This window comes from Coenobita brevimanus, chromosome 100 (genome assembly GCF_032717465.1).
Source record: "Coenobita brevimanus isolate Jiangsu-jjx chromosome 100, ASM3271746v2, whole genome shotgun sequence".
Classification (NCBI taxonomy): domain Eukaryota; kingdom Metazoa; phylum Arthropoda; class Malacostraca; order Decapoda; family Coenobitidae; genus Coenobita; species Coenobita brevimanus.
Genome location: NC_137053.1, coordinates 44,892,484 through 44,905,689, shown reverse-complemented (window position 1 = coordinate 44,905,689; position 13,206 = coordinate 44,892,484).

Genomic DNA, 13,206 nt, shown 5'->3' with positions numbered 1-13,206 from the left:
TAAACAAAAGAAAATAAATGTAGGAAGCATCAAAAAATGGTGAAAAGTCAGACACTGGCCAACTAAATCAAACAAGATAAATAAGTTTGTACTATACCTTACAAGACAAAAGGTCGGACCCTGCCAGATAGAGAGTAGCATAGCTGTCCGTTAGCTCTGAACCATGACAGTTGCAAATGAAGCACCTACAGTATTTTCGTAGGAGATAAGAAACTAAAAGCAACAACAAACTTTGAGGTTCCGAAGGAACATGCCAAAATAAACAAGGAATATGATGATAACAGCAATGAAAGATCACATACGAGCAACCAAATAAGCGAAGAAGGAGGAGGGGGAGGAGGAGGAGGAGGAGGAGAATTTGTAAGCAGAGCTTTTGAACCTTTAAGGAAAAGAGGAAGCCAGAAAGCAACTAAGCGGAAAACTGGTACTGGAGGGTGCCAAATGATTTCTGCGACTCTCTAATATAGAAGTAATAAAGAACAGAAATACAGCTGTCAAATTTATACGATTTTATGCACGACGTTGCTGTGGTAACTCCGTGATTGAAGTGTTAGTTCATCATTAAGCTACTGTATGGTCGACAAAATGGTTCCCAGCATTACGTCAAAAAAAGTGTAAAAAACATCCAGGACATCAGTAGAGGAGTGAAACAGTAGGTGATGACGACTTCATGAATGATGCAGGTGACTTGCATCATCAACATTTATAGCATAACTATTAAGGAAATGGTTGCACGTAAAGCAGTACCCGTATCATTGGAAAATTCCGCTGCTAGCTATTCGCATCATTAAAACGGCGATATTAAAGACCGTACGTGAATGCTTCTCCCATATTGTGTACTATTTTCTGTTTTCATCAGAAAAATGCTAACAGATGGAATAACAGTCCAGCACTACTGTATATGAAAAGAAAACAAGAGAATAACGCTAGATTAAGCTGTGCTTTCTTGACAACAAGCTATTATCAAGTTAATATCCTAATGGCTTAGAAAGCATCAACATATATTAATATTAAACATTTGCGCTTGGAACTTTTTGAGAGTAAAAAAGCATTAGATTCATTTGAAACAGCTGCAGTTATGACAACAACTCGATGACAAGGTATAAGAAACTTATGCTAAAGTACTATATTTCCGGAGAGAGCATTCTTACCATAAACTGCTCTACTTAGGGATAAGCTGAGAACTTCAATAAAACTGAGTGTCAGACATGGATGGGATGATGAAATAAATTACATAAAGGATACGTGACTTATCTTTGACATCCAGACATCATAACTATTTTTTTCTTTTCAGTGAGTCCAAGAAAGATCTAAAACACTTGGTAAATGAAAGCTGGCTTGAAAATGATTTTGACGATGAGAGTTACGCTAAACAGTCCCTTCAGGTAGCAGATGAAGAGCTTTAATATACTGAAGAATACATATACAGTACCTTGGCAAACATATCAAATAGCTGCAGTCCACAACAGAAAACTGGGCGAACTGTAGGAATGCGATCAAACAATGTACGAAAATGAATGACAGGAAATTGCCTTCAGTTCTAACTTACGGAGCAAAAACCTGGAGTTTTACACTTTCCTTGCAACGTAAATTTTGGAGTGCTCAGAGTGAAATGGAATGGATTGTTATGTGATCCATGGAGAGATGATAATATAGCTTCCCGGATAAGACAGCACATGAAAGTCGAAGATAAAATCATTACGAACACAAAGTACAAACGGACGTAAGCATGTACCTGAGTGGAACCCAGGAGATGGGATAGAGGAAGAGACAGATAGAGAGCAAGCTGCCGTGATGGAATTTGGATGCTTGCTGGGAAGGGGTCGAACATGCTAACCACTAATACATCAGAGTGGGGAGAGATGGAAGAGGCTTTTGTGTTAGGCTACAGCGGAGTATCTCGGGTTAATGATGATCATAATGAGTATTAGATAAAGTCATAATGCTGTTAACCTCTTATAAAGATTCTGGTCATTGTTAGTAAGCAATACAGCATCACCTGTGAAAGTTTTATGTATAGTATATTATCTTTCAGTATTCATCACTCTGTGTTTCTTTGTCCCCCTCATATTCCTTTTTTCCAAAATGTAGCAGAATCAACACTATGGAGGAGAAAGAGAGTGGACGAAGAAAATGATCTTGATAATTACTTTCGTATATTTAATACTCTCTTTGACCATTATATATTCTAGAAAAGAAATTAAGACTAATTATAAATGTTATGCTATATGGTACAGAAGGGCAACGTTGAGGATACAGAATCCCACTCTGGCATACAAAAATGTATTGCTCAAACTTTTTATGCAACTACTGTATCCCTTTTCAGTGGAAATACAGACCATGATAAACAATTTTGTCGTTCGTACTGTTTCCTTTTTCTAACAAAAAGTGGCGGCAAGCTGCGGCAGCAAAGTAACATGAGACTCCTAATATCACTAGCATACGTTCCATAACGGTGTCGATAAATATATTCACTCACTGAGAAACTGCTTTGTTCATTACATATATTCTGTGACTGTGTGTGTGTGTGTGTGTGTGTGTGTGTGTGTGTGTGTGTGTGTGTGTGTTTCTTTTTTACTTCAATAATATACTAAGGTACTAAATGAATCAATGAAAAAGCCACTCCTATTCCCACTTCATCCACCTGTCTCCCCAGGACCCCCCGCTAAACCCACTACTGCACGTCACCCCAGTGTTGCCATCCCACCGCACTCCATCTCCACAGGGACCAACAAATCTCATATTTTTTACGGCTGATAAAATCCACTTCACTCTGGAAAAACATTGTTCATCAGGGACCGCCTTTTTCCCTGCCTTTCTTTTTAACATATAGGAAAAATAAACAGGGGGCATATGATTATATGTTGTCAAACGAAAATGGCTTTATTATATTTCTGTGTTAGCCTACCTTCTTTTTCCCTTGGAATAAAGACAAAAGAATCGTATTCATGCGTACTCATGTTTCCTAAGAGATATATACTAGAAATGGGAGTTGGGGCCATAAAGAAAGGAAAATAACAAAAGGAAGAAACTAAAGAATTCATGAAGGATGGAAAGAGAGATATAATATATATAATGGTTTGTCTGTGTCTGAATTATCTCAGCCAGTGTCATAACTTTTTTTTATTACACTGTGACAGTTGAAAAATGATGCAAGATTCTGATGGTAGATCGTGACAAGCATATTTTTCATAAGTACAGTGCTCAAAATAGTCCACTGATTCAGTTTCATAAACTAAAGGAGCACTCAGTGGAGTGCATTTGTCCGACAAGAGCAACGTAATTTTCAAACCACTCTTCACAATGGGTTTGGTTTTCTGATCATTGATTAGAGTTTTACAAATAATATTTTCCGGATCCAGAATCTGTAATACGATTCGGGTCGGTCCCAATAGTTAATCGATTGCTCCCTGGGACATGGGCTATCTACTCACCGAATTTGGTTCAAATCTCTCTTTTAGTTTTTAAGTAACCCTGCTAACAGACAAACAAGCTTATAAATAAACAAATAGGGGTGAAAGCATGCTCTTCTTGTGGGAGAGAATAAGTGATTCAGTAAATGGTGCAAAAGATTTGAAAAATCACCACATAATATAAAAAAAAAGGCTAATTTGTATTCTATATTAGTTTGGATTATATTATGTTTCCCCTGGGGGTAGGGGGGTTTCAAGAATACTCCCCCAGTATCCCTGCTTGTCGTACGAGGCGACCAAAATGGTTGGTGGTGGGTTAGTGCCCCATCCCGTAAAAAGAACTAACTAAACAAGTGAGTAAAGCGCCTCGGACCAGGACGGACCATACGTTGACGACTAAGGAACGGACATAGGACATTCTTAGGGTGGGAACGTGGAATGTGAGAGGAGTGAATGATGAAGTGAAAGAGAGAGAGATTGTGCAGGTGCTTGAGGATGCAAGAGTGGAAATATGTGGATTGACTGAAACTAAATGGCGAGGTGAAAGGGTGAGAGAATGGGAATACGGTTTAGGAATATGTGCAGGAGTTAATAAGAATGAGAGGGCAAGAGAGGGAGTATGTCTGATGATAAGCAAGAAGTGGAAGGAGAATATAAGAGAGTATGGAACAGTGGGTGCAAGGATTGTATGGTTAAGGATGAAAAGAAGGTATACAAGCGTGGGCGATTGTGTGTGCTTATGTGCCGACAGAGGACCGAGTGGCAAGAGTAAAAGATGAGTTGTGGGTGAGTGTAGAAGCATGTATGGACAAGTTTGAGAGGAGTGAGAGAGTGTTTTTGATTGGAGACATGAATGGCAAAGTCGGGAATGTACGAGTGGATGGAGTGGTTGGTCAGTGGGGTGTGCCAGCTGAAGTAGATGGGAATGGTAGTGTTTTGATGGACATCTGTGCTGGTAAGGGGTTAGCAATAGCTAACACCTACTTTCGGCATAAGATGATCCACAGGTATACATGGAGGGTTATGAGGAGGATGGATGGTGAACTTGTTGAACGAAAGGCAATGATAGACTATGTGTGTGTGGGTGAGCGAATGAGAAGACAAGTGTTGGATGCAAGAGTGGAGAGGGTGGGGGAATGGAATCTCGAACCATCACATAGTGATGGCCAAGGTAAGGCTGCAAAGAAAATGATTGAAGAGACGAAGGGGAAGACAGGAGGAAACAGCACCTGTGAGAAGAGTGGAGAAATTGCAAGACAGTGAAAGAATGGCAGAGTATAAGAGCATAGTGGAAGAAAGATTGGGAAGGTATGAGTTAGAGCAGATGGAAGGGGTGGAAGATGTATGTAAGATATTCACGGAAGAGATAGGTGCAGCGTGTGAGTTGGTTTGTGGAGTGAGGAGATGCAGGGGTGTGCAAGGGACAGCATGGTGGAATGATGAAGTGAAACGAGCTGTGGAACGAAAGAAGGCATATAGTGAATGGCTAGCGAGTAGAGGTAGGGGAGAAAATGAGAGAGAGAAGAGAGAAGTATATGTGAAGAGGGAGGTGAAGAGATTGGTGAAGGAGAGTAAGAAGAAAGTGGATGAAGAATTTGGGAGGAATCTGAGTGTGAAATGGATGGAGAGTAAGAAATTGTTTTGGAAGGAGGTAAAGAAAGTAAGGCAGTGTGAAAGGGGAAATAGTAGGGGAATGAAAGATAGGAATAATAGATTGTTGGTGGAGAAGAGAGAGAAACTGAGGAGATGGAAAGAGCACTTTGAGGATTTGTTAATGTAGAGAGTGAGAGCAGTGCGAGTATAAGTGGTTGGGAAATGGCTGGGAGAAGGAGAGATGAGAGGAGGGAGAAAGAGATCAGTACGGCAGAAATAGTGGAAGGAATGAAGAAGATCAAGATGGGAAAGGCCCCAGGAATTGATGGCGTGTGTGGTGAAATGCTGAGGTATGGGGGTGAGATTGTAGTGGAGTGGATATGGAAGTTATGTAGATTGGCTTGGGAAGAGGGAAGGGTTCCGGATGACTGGAAATCAGGTATAATTGTTCCTTTATACAAAGGAAAAGGGGAGAGAGAAGTATGTGGTAACCACAGGGGTATTTGCCTTTAGTGTGACTGGAAAAATATATGGTAGAATACTCATTGATAGGGTTAGGCATATAACAGAGGAGCTAGTTGGAGAAGAACAAGGGGGATTTAGGAAGGGAAAAGGGTGTATAGATCAGATATTTGTTTTAAGATGTTTAGTGGAGAAGTATCTAGAGAAGGGAAAGAAAGTGTATGCTGCCTTCATGGACTTGGAGAAAGCTTATGACAGAATACATAGACAAGGTATGTGGAAGGTATTGAGAATATATGGAGTGGAGGGGAAATTGCTGAGTGCTGTGAAGAATATGGATGAATGAGCTAGGAGGCTACGATGCGAGTGGATGGTGAGCTGAGTGAGTTCTTTGATCTTACTGTGGGACTGAAACAGAGTTGTGTGATGTCCCCATGGCTGTTTAATGTATACATGAATGGCGATGTAAAGGAGGTACAAAGTAGGGCAGTGGATGTGGGGCTGGCTCTAATGAATGAGGGTGAGATTTGGAAGATTCCGGTGTTGTTGTTTGCTGATGATACAGTATTGTTGAGTGAAGATGAATGGGAGTGGCAAGGTTTGGTGAATTAATTTGTGACAGTGTGTAGGAAGAGAAATCTGAAAGTTGATGTAAACAAGAGAAAAGTTATGGTGTTTGACAGGAATGAAGTCACAGAATGCCCTGTGGTGTTGTTGTTTGCTGATGATACAGTATTGTTGAGTGAAGATGAATGGGAATTGCAAGGTTTGGTGAATTAATTTGTGACAGTGTGTAGGAAGAGAAATCTGAAAGTTGATGTAAACAAGAGTAAAGTTATGGTGTTTGACAGGAATGAAGTCACAGAATGCCCTGTGAGGTTGGATGGCGAGGATATGGAGAATGTGAGTGCATTCAAGTACTTGGGTAGTGTGATGAGTAAGGATGGAACCCTGGGGGATGAAGTGCGTGAAGGAGTACAGCAAGGAAGGAAGGTTGTTGGTTCACTGAAAGCAGTGATGAGAAATAGGGAGGCGAGTATAGAAGTTAAGAAGTCACTGCATGATAGTATTGTGATCCCTATCCTGACGTATGGAAGCAAGGCATGGACCTTGCAAGAGGGGAACAAGTCAAGAGTGAGAGCAGTGGAAATGAGCTACTTGAGAGGAGCATGTGGAGTGACGTGGAGGGACATGGTGACGAATGAAGAAGTGAAAGAACGTTGTGGGGTGGATGTGGATGTGGTTGAGACGATTAGGAGAAATACACTGAGATGGTTTGGACATGTGGAGAGAATGGAGAATGAAAGACTGACTAAGAGGGTGTATGTAGGTGAGGTGGAGGGAGGAGAGGGAGGGGAAGACCGAGGATGAGGTGGAGGGATGGAGTTAAGAGGTATATGAGGGAGAGGGGAGTGAGCTGGGGGGAGGGTAGTCAAATGATGGGTGACAGAGCGACTTGCAGGCATTTTGTTTGCGGCCACCCTTTGCGGGATTAGGGCGTCGGGCTGTAGATAGATAGATTGATAGATATTTCTAAATGTCTTAATTTTGTCGATGCATGCATTATTTGTTTTCACTGCAGGAGTCTGTAAATACTTGGCATGCAACACTGGTTAAATACGGTGGTAATCAGTATTCCTCTTGGTCCTTTTTGGCTTTTCTCAATTTCCGTTTTTACTATTTCCAAGATATCTCGATGAAAGCAATAACTGTCTATGGTCTCAGGTTAGCCAGCAATCCAAAATTCCTAGATCATACGAGCAAATATCGCTACTTTGTACACAACCCAAATCATGGCCTAATCTTAAAGAAAGTTACCCTGCCCCCATTTGCTTCGATAACACCCAGCATGAATACCGACTTACAGTAAGCATCCAGCCACCATAGTCATTTTCAAGGTGATCATATTAAATCGCTTTTTAAAATGGCCATTAAACTCTCCGCTTCGGCGGTGATCCAAAAAATATAAGAAAATATTAAAACAAAGCAAGAAACTAGAGTAGAAAAAACACGGAATTGTACATGCATTACTAGATTTTCAGTTAAACAACCATGTTTTCTAAGATCGCCATATTTACAATTTTCCTGTATTCAGCAAGTGATTTTGAAAGAAAATGATCTATCTATCTATCTATCTATTACCAGACTCCTTAATTCCGTAAGGGGTGGCCACAAACGAATCGCTTCCATGTAGCTCTGTCCCCTGACATTTTACTGCCCTGCCCCCAGCTAACACACCTCCTCTCTCATGTACCTCTCCACTCCGTCCCTCCATCTCATCCTTGGCCTCCCCCTCCCTCTCCCGCCCCTAAACCTCACTCACATACACTCTCCTCATCAGTCTCTCACTCTCCATCCTCTCCACATGGCCAAACTACCTCAGTGTGTTTCTTATAACGCTTCCTATCATATCCACATCCACACCATAACGCTCCTTCACTTCCTTATTTGTCAGTCTGTCTCTCCATGTGACTCCATATGCGCCTGTCATATAACTCATTTCCACTTCTCTCACTCTTGACTTCTGTCCCTCCAAAGTTCACATCCACACGTTATAGTTGGTATCACAATACTGTCATGTAGTAACTTTTTCACTTCTATGCTCACTTCCCTTTTTCTTATCAATCCTTTCAAGGAACCAGCAACCATTCTTCCTTGTTGTACCCTTTCAAGCACTTCACCCTCCAAACTTCCATCCTTACTCATCACACTACCTAAGTACTTAAACGCACTCACGTTTTCCAATTCCTCCTCATCCCACCTCACTGTACATTCACTGACTTCACTTCTCTCGAAAACCAAAACTGTACTCTTCCCTACATTTACCTTTAAATTCCGTTTCTTACACACTCTCCCAAACACATCCACCAAGCCTTCCAGCTCCCCTTCGTCTTGACTTACCAACACAGTATCATCTGCAAACAACAGCACAGGGAGTTTCCAAACACTGCCCTCGCACTAGGGCCACTCCAACATCCACTGCCCTACCTTGTATCTCTTTTATAACGCCATCCATATACAGATTGAACAGCCATGGAGACATGACACATCCCTGTTTCAACCCAACCTTCAAATAGAAAAAATCACTCAGTTCACTAACCACATGCGCTAAAACAAGCACGACTGCCATTTAAACTAGATATAGAATGTTCATAAAGTATCATGCTGGATGTTAGAAACTCCCTCCGGATAAATATACGATGTGTTAAGAAGTGTTATGATAATAGTTAACTCAGCTTTACTGAGCATCAGACACATAACTAGTGTTTCAGTTATCTACTTCAAAATACATAGCTCCTGCATCACAACACTTATTCCATCTTTCCTACCATTGATGGAAACATCACTCGAACTCTCTTATTTCTTGGTGGCCTTCAGGACACATTCTTCCAGTTGACCGTCTTCATTTGTGTCAAAATGATATATCTTTTCATCACGAGCAACAGTTTAGGGAACGCCTAGAAGTTGCTTAGTCCCAAGTCTTGTGAGATGGAGTAAATGTGGGGCTAATATTTTAGTCAAAAAAAAAAAAAAAAAAAAAAAAAAACTTTGGCAACAATCGTTGCAACCCTGGACGCACTGCCATGGTAAGACGCCATGGACCATTACATTTCTTGTGTCGTTTGCCTCTTACACCCCCACGCCAACGTCTCATACGGATAAGTAGAAAGCTACATTAACAGTAGTATATCTTTGGAGACTGTCTGCACAACTCCTTTCATGACACAAACTGCTTACAGTCTTGATAGAGGGGCTTCAGGGAGTCTTTGTGACAATGAATTTTCTCCACTGGTAACTGTTTTATTTTATTTTATTTTTTTTCGTTTTGGGTCATGGGCTGGATATTCAAAAGCAGTAATATGTTATGACATGTTGCGAGTCATAACTGTTACATGCTATTGTTTCTTACGTCCTACATATAACATCAAAAGTCCTTGCTACTCAAAAACACGATTACGATATTGTAGGTTGGTTAGATGTGAGTCTGCCTAAGGCTGGTTAAAGGATCAGCTGATAAGTATTCTATCAGTCACATCTCAGCCTTAGCAATGCAAAATCCAAAGGGAGTTGAGCCAAGTTCACCAATAACCGTTTCAGCTGGGTACCGGAGCCTCTCGTGAATGTTTTGACCCATTGGTGAAATGTAATGGTCAATCTCATTTAGACTTAGTATATAAATTTTTATGTACATATGAGTATATGTACATACATGTCATATATGCTGTACATAAATTTTCTTATTCTCTTTTTTGTTTATGTTATTACAACTTTTCTTTCTCCGTTTTTCCTAAAAATCCAAAGGGAGTTGAGCCAAGCCCACCAACAACCGTCTCAGCTGGGTACTGGAGCCTCTGGTGAATGTTTTGACCCACTGGTGAAATGTAATGATTACTCTCATTTAGACTTAGTGTATACAATTTTACGTACATACGAGTATATATACGCATATGTCATATATGCTATACATAAAATTTTCTTATTCCCTTTTTTGTTTATGTTATTACACTTTTCGTTCTCCGTTTTTCCTATCCTCATTTTCATGTTGGGTATTTACCAAGTGCATGTGTGTACCGTATGTACTCTGTGTTCTGCATGAGATACAGAGTGACTGCCATAGAGAGTTACCATAGTATTTTGAGTATCCAGCCCAATATCCATAAACCTTAGTTTCATCTTCTGATGTTACCCAGGTTAGGAATGATGGATCTAATGAACAACAATCAATTAGACTTTCAGGAAGTATCACTAGCCTCCTAATGTTCATTTGTGAGGATGCATGGAACAAGCTTCCTTTCTAAAGCTGACTATGGTAGAACTGTCACGGGGTTTTTGAGACATTTCAATATTAAAGAATACTTTACAATGTTAATTGTAAATATGGTAAATGAATTGACTTGTGAAAATCAAGCAATGATTACTTTATGTCGGCTTACTTCGCTGATTCTCTAAGGACGAAAATTTATAAACTTTCTCAACAGTACACAGCAGACTAATTACTCACAAATGCAGCTTGTTAGTAGTGCTAGCCTCACGAGAAGTGACTCCACCCCTGACAATCAATAACTAATGCTATGAATGATGAACATGTTCTTGCTGGTGCATTAACTCCTGGTTGCACAACGGATTTTAGGCTTAATACAAAAGGACTGGCCTAAGTACCAGTTATGAATAATACAAAGTGTTTATGCAAACTAGGAGCTATAAGTGAAATAAGCTTAATGTGGAGAAATAAAACACGAGTTTACATTACATTAAGCTCAAGAAAAAGAACTGTTAATTCATTGATTACAATGAGTTAAATTTACGTTGCATGTTTCAAAATAAATTCAAAATAAGAACACACTCACTCGCTCACTCAAAAGCTAAACTCTTAAGCCTAGGAAAAACAAAAGAAAAATACTGGTCAGAAAAGGCGCTAGGTGGGATGAACTGGGCGTCGTTGCTTAGGAAGGATGCTGCCACACATGCTAAACCTCTTGCCGGCTCACACTAGGTGGAGAATCAGGAATGCGCCGTACAACGATGGCACTGCTTCAAGCTGGAGCACAACAGTCCTTATCTCACGACGATCCATGACTGACTGAATTCAAATTGTGAGAGAGAGGCGAGAGCGGGCTGCACTTGGTCACGGCTAACGAATTTAGTGTGAGCAATACACACCCACAATAAATCACTCAGCAGAGGTGCTAATGTTGCGCACAAAGACGATCACTTATGAAACAGTGAAAAATTGTTCTGAAAACACTCCCGATCGGGTGAATATGTGGCGGTTGACTGAGTGATACATACTGGGATTCCACTAGAATTTGCGGTTTCCCACCAAAGTTCAATGTCACAAGTTTATTTAGATATAGGATCGCGCCAACTCATGACATTACGCCCCATCAAAATAATTTTTTTTTCCCTCAGGAAAAAAAATTTTCAATATACATACATATAAATCCTAACTCAGTCATACAAGATTCACATTGTTGTGTGTGTGTGCTATCCTGCTACAGGAGAAAGTCACAGTCGGCAATGAGCGAAAAGAAACTCGTATTTACGTTAATAGAAGCAAGCTTGAGGAAAAAACTCTGTGACGACGGTGAAAAATCCTCTACTCAGGTCAAAATGAGCGAAAAGTTCGTTACATTTACATTAACGACTAATTGTTATGTAGCGTGATGTATGTAATACACGGTGTAGGTGTGACAGTTGTGATGTAACTGTGCCTACGTGTAAAATCATGTAATACAAATTTATAGTAAATAATGACGACGAGGCAGAAGAGAAGAGGCGGCAGCATGCTGTAGGGATGGCCAGTTGATCTGCACGACAATGCTGCACCCGCCACCTGCACCTGCGAATGGAATCAAGGTGGAGCATCAAAAGTGTCATTTCTCTCTCTCTGCCTAGCAATCAGTACTTATGTTATTATTAACCAGGAAACGTAGTCTTTGGATTTACAAATCTCTCAGAACCCTTGTAGTTTACTGGTTAACGCTTATTAACCAGGAAATGTGCCAGTTCTTGAATTTACAAATCTCTGAGAATGGGCAATTTACTAGTAACCTAACATTATATTAACCGGGAAACGTGCCAGTTCTTGAATTTACAAATTTCTTAGAACAAGCAGTTTACTGGTTAACCTAACACTACACTTACGATTAATGACAGGAAGCTGAGAATCCCTACGCAATCTCAAGCAGGTCACATTTTAACACCCACCGTGGGTGTGTACACTCATGTGGATAATGAGCATTCTCCGGGAATCCTCAGAGAGGCCCACAGCTCGAGACGCTCCACAAGGTAATTCATACACAGCCTCGGACTGTCTCTGCGGGGTTCTCAAACTTCCCCCTTAACTTATGGTACATATGTATGTACAGGCCCTGGACATACTGTGTCCTGTGGGGCTAACGGGCGAGACGTCAGGTCTGCACCCACTTCACCACTGCCCTGTCTCTCAACTGACTCAGAGATTACGGATGTGGTTTCAAATGGCACAGGAAGGACATGTCCCTGATTAGTGGTACGTGGACACACATTGCAGGAACACACAAAACTATCTATCTCTCGTCCCATCCCTGGCCAGAGAAAGTCAGCATGGATACGACCCTGGGTCTTCCTTTTGCCCATGTGACCTCCTGATGCTGAACAATGACCCCATTCTAACACTGCTTGGCGATACTTAGTGGGAACGACGAACTGCAGTCGAACCTCACCCTGGGGTGTTCATGTCTTACGGTACAGCCGTCCTTGTTTACAAAGGAACTTGGTTTGACCTCCCCGTGAATACTTTATCACTCTACCCTTTTGTTTCTTTTGCACGGCAGCAAGTGTTGGGTCAAAGTGTTGTTCTTGAACAACAACTTGGCTACACATCAGATCTTGTGGCGATTCAATGGTCACCGGGGTGACACAGTTTGGAACCTCAGCCATGGCTCGTGTTACTGCAGCCGAAGCCTGAGTAGCATCATCTTCAGTGCAACTATACTTGGCACTGGGAATATTGCCTATGATAAGGTCAAACAAAGGTTCTGGCATGACAACTGCGAGTGTCGTACCAGTGTAAAATGGAGATGCCACCTGGATACGTGCCTCAGGGAACAATCTCACTGATCCATCAATAAGGTTAGCTTGGATCTGTCGACCTGTGTACTGCTCAGGCCAAACTAGACTGCCTGACAGAGCAACCTGAGGAAACCATTGTCTCTCAGGACCTTCACAGGAATGTCTCCCACAAACCCTGGCTGAA